Source organism: Gossypium arboreum, chromosome 10 (assembly GCF_025698485.1).
Source record: "Gossypium arboreum isolate Shixiya-1 chromosome 10, ASM2569848v2, whole genome shotgun sequence".
In the NCBI taxonomy this organism is placed as follows: Eukaryota; Viridiplantae; Streptophyta; class Magnoliopsida; order Malvales; family Malvaceae; genus Gossypium; species Gossypium arboreum.
The window spans coordinates 117,979,226-117,982,470 of NC_069079.1; the positions used below are offsets into that span (position 1 = coordinate 117,979,226).

General features: G+C 36.5%; 1 non-coding gene across 1 annotated transcript; it reads left to right on the plus strand.

The window, feature by feature from the left end:
• Positions 1-2,088: 2,088 nt before the first annotated feature.
• Positions 2,089-2,195, plus strand: LOC128282756 (small nucleolar RNA R71). Its single transcript, XR_008273110.1, has one exon. It is a non-coding gene; the product is annotated as a small nucleolar RNA R71 (small nucleolar RNA).
• Positions 2,196-3,245: the final 1,050 nt, after the last annotated feature.

Genomic DNA, 3,245 nt, shown 5'->3' on the forward strand with positions numbered 1-3,245 from the left:
AGAACTGTCAGAAATAGGATAAATAACTCCAGCATCTAGAAGTTTAATTACCTCAACTTTTACGACTTCTTTTATGTTAGGATTCAGTAGTCTTTGAGCTTGCACACAAGGTTTATATTCATGCTCCATTAAATTTTTTTGTGTACAAAAAGAAGGACTGATCCCTCTTATGTCAGAAATCTTCCAAGCTATGGCTTTTTTGTGCTCCTTCAACACTTGAAGTAACTCGTCCTTTTCGGTTGGCTGTAAATCTGAAGTAATAATAACTGGTAATGTGGAATTATTTCCAAGAAACGCATATTCTAGATGATTTGGTAATTGCTTCAATTTCAATTTAGGAGGTTCTTCAATAGAGGGTTTTAATTTTAATTCAATGTTTACCTCAATACCCTCATAGCTCTTCTGTCTCAGTGAGGACTCATTAGAATTTAATTCAGCTTTTGTCTTACCTAACGCAGCATCATCGTCATTTACCTACTCTCCTTGGGCAAGACACAGTTCCAACGTGTCCTTATGAATAATTTCCTGTACAAAATCTTGAGTAGTATTTTCAATAGAATCTATAAAATAGTAGGAGTCATCTTGTTCTCTAGAAAATCTCATGGCATCATAAATTTTAAAAATAATCTCTTCGTCACCTACCCTAAGCACAAGTTTACCATCACCCACATCAATAATAGCCCTAGCAGTGGCTAAAAATGGGCGACCTAAAACTAAAGGCACTTCAACATCCTCATCTATGTCAAGCACAACAAAATCAACAGGGAATATAAATTTATCTACTTTTACTAGTACATCTTCAATAATACCCCTAGGATATTTAATAGATCTATCAGCTAGTTGAATACTCATCCTAGTAGGTTGTGGTTCTCCAAGGCCAAGTTACTTGAACATTTTGTAAGGCATCAAATTAATGTTAGCGCCTAAATCAGCTAGTGCATTCTCAACATTTAAACTACCAATTAAACAGGGAATAGTAAAACTTCTTGGATCTTTCAGTTTGGCTGGCAATTTATTTTGGAGTATGGCTGAGCACTCCTCGTTGAGTTCTACTATAGACAACTCTTCAAACTTCCTTTTATTTGTTAAAAGCTCCTTCAAAAAATTTGCATATGTAGGCATCTGCGAGATAGCTTCAACAAAAGGTAAGTTGATATGCAATTGTTTAAAAAGTTCAAGAAATATACCGAATTGTGCATCCATGCGGTCTTTCTTCAACTTTGCTGGATATGGGATTGGTGGTTTATATTCCCTCAGCATTGGTTTTTCATTGATTTTGGGTTTTACCTCCTCATCCTCTTTCCTATCAGCTTATTGTGGTAGCTTCCTTTCAGATTCAGTTAACACTTTCCCACTCCTTAGGGTAACTGCTTTCACGTGTTCTTTTGGGTTGGGTTCGGTGTTACTAGGCAGGCTCCTTTATGGTCTCTCTGAAATCATTTTAGCCAGCTGTCCTATTTGATTCTCGAGCCCTTGAATCGATGCTTGTTGATTTTTAAGTGCAATTTCAGTGTTTTGGAAACAGGTTTCTGCCACTGAAACAAACTTCGTCATCATCTCTTCAAGGTTCGACTTTTTCTCTTGCTAGTAAGGTTGTTGTTGGAAGCTATAAGAGGGTGGTGGCCTCCCTATAAGAAGTTTGGGTGGTTCCTCCAACCTGCATTGTATGTGTTACTATAAGGATTATTTTGAGGTCGAGGATTATTACCCATATAGTTTATTTACTCGTTCTCCATGTTGGGGTTGAAGGGTAAATATTTTGAATTGCCCATTCCACCTCTATTCGTGTCACACTGCATCACCGGATGTACCTACGTAGAACCACATAGACCGTCAATCTTTTTATTCAAGAGTTCTACCTAGTTTGATAACATGGTGACTGCATCTAGGTTGAAAACACTGGCTGATTTCATTGGCTTTGTTCTCATGACTTGCCACTAATAGTTATTCAGTGACATCTCCTCTATAAACTCATAATCCTCCTTAGGTGTTTTGCCATTTAGAGTTCCACCGGCGGCTGCATCGATTAATTGTCTAGTTGAGGGGTTCAAACCGTTGTAAAAATTTTGAACCTGTAGCCATAAGGGTAACCCATGGTGAGGGCACCTTCTCAATAAGTCCTTGTACCTCTCCCATGCATCATAAAGAGTTTCTAAATCCATCTGCACAAAAGAAGAGATATCATTCCTCAACTTTGCTGTTTTAGCCGGCGAAAAATACTTTAGTAAAAAAATTTTGGTCATTTGTTCCCAAGTAGTGATGGAACCTCGTGGTAACAAGTTCAACCACTGTTTAGCTTTATTCTTTAGTGAAAAGGGAAATAACTGAAGACGAATGACATCATCAGAAATGCCATTTATTTTGAAAGTATCACAGAACTCTAAGAAGTTGGCCAAATGAGTATTTGGGTCTTCATCCTACGAACCATCAATTTGAACAAACTGTTGAATCATTTGTATAATGTTAGGTTTCAGTTCAAAATTATTTGCAGCAATTACAGGTCTAACAATACTCGATTCAGCCCCCGCTAAATTAGGTTAGCATAGTCGTACATAGTATGAGGAGCAGGATTCTGATTCACTGGATTTGCGGCAACCACATGAGGCAGCAGATTATTTTAATTTTCAGCTAACTCCTTGGTATTATTGGTGTCGTCCTCGTGCTCTTCCTCTATATACTGTAAACTTCGCCTTATTTCTCTATGATTTCTACGAACTGTGCTTTCAATTTCGCTATAAAAAAGTAAAGGTCCTGACGGATTTCTTCTAGTCATAAACTATAAGAACCTACCAAAAGAAATAAAAGAAAAATTAGTAAATTAAAACAAAAATAAATTGTAATAAAAATAAAAAATGGCTAAAGTAATAAAAACCAAGCGTTCCTAATATTTTAGTCCCCGGCAACGGCGCCAAAAACTTGATGGTCGCTAAACTGACTGAAAATTCGACTAAGGCAAGCGTACCTATCGAACAGTAGTATAGTTATGGTGAGACCGGAAATATCATATTCACAAGGACTAAAAATACTAGTAATTACTATCTTTTTATTATCTAGCCTAAGACTTAAAGGGATGTTTTTAAACTAAGATTAACTATCAAATTAACTAAGAACACGATAGAGATGAAAGTTGGAAAATACTTTTGGAAAACCGATGGAAAGGACAATACCTAAGGAAGAATCCACCTAGACTTTACTTATTACTTCTGAATTAGATGATTTATTCACTTGACTTAATCCATAGAAAT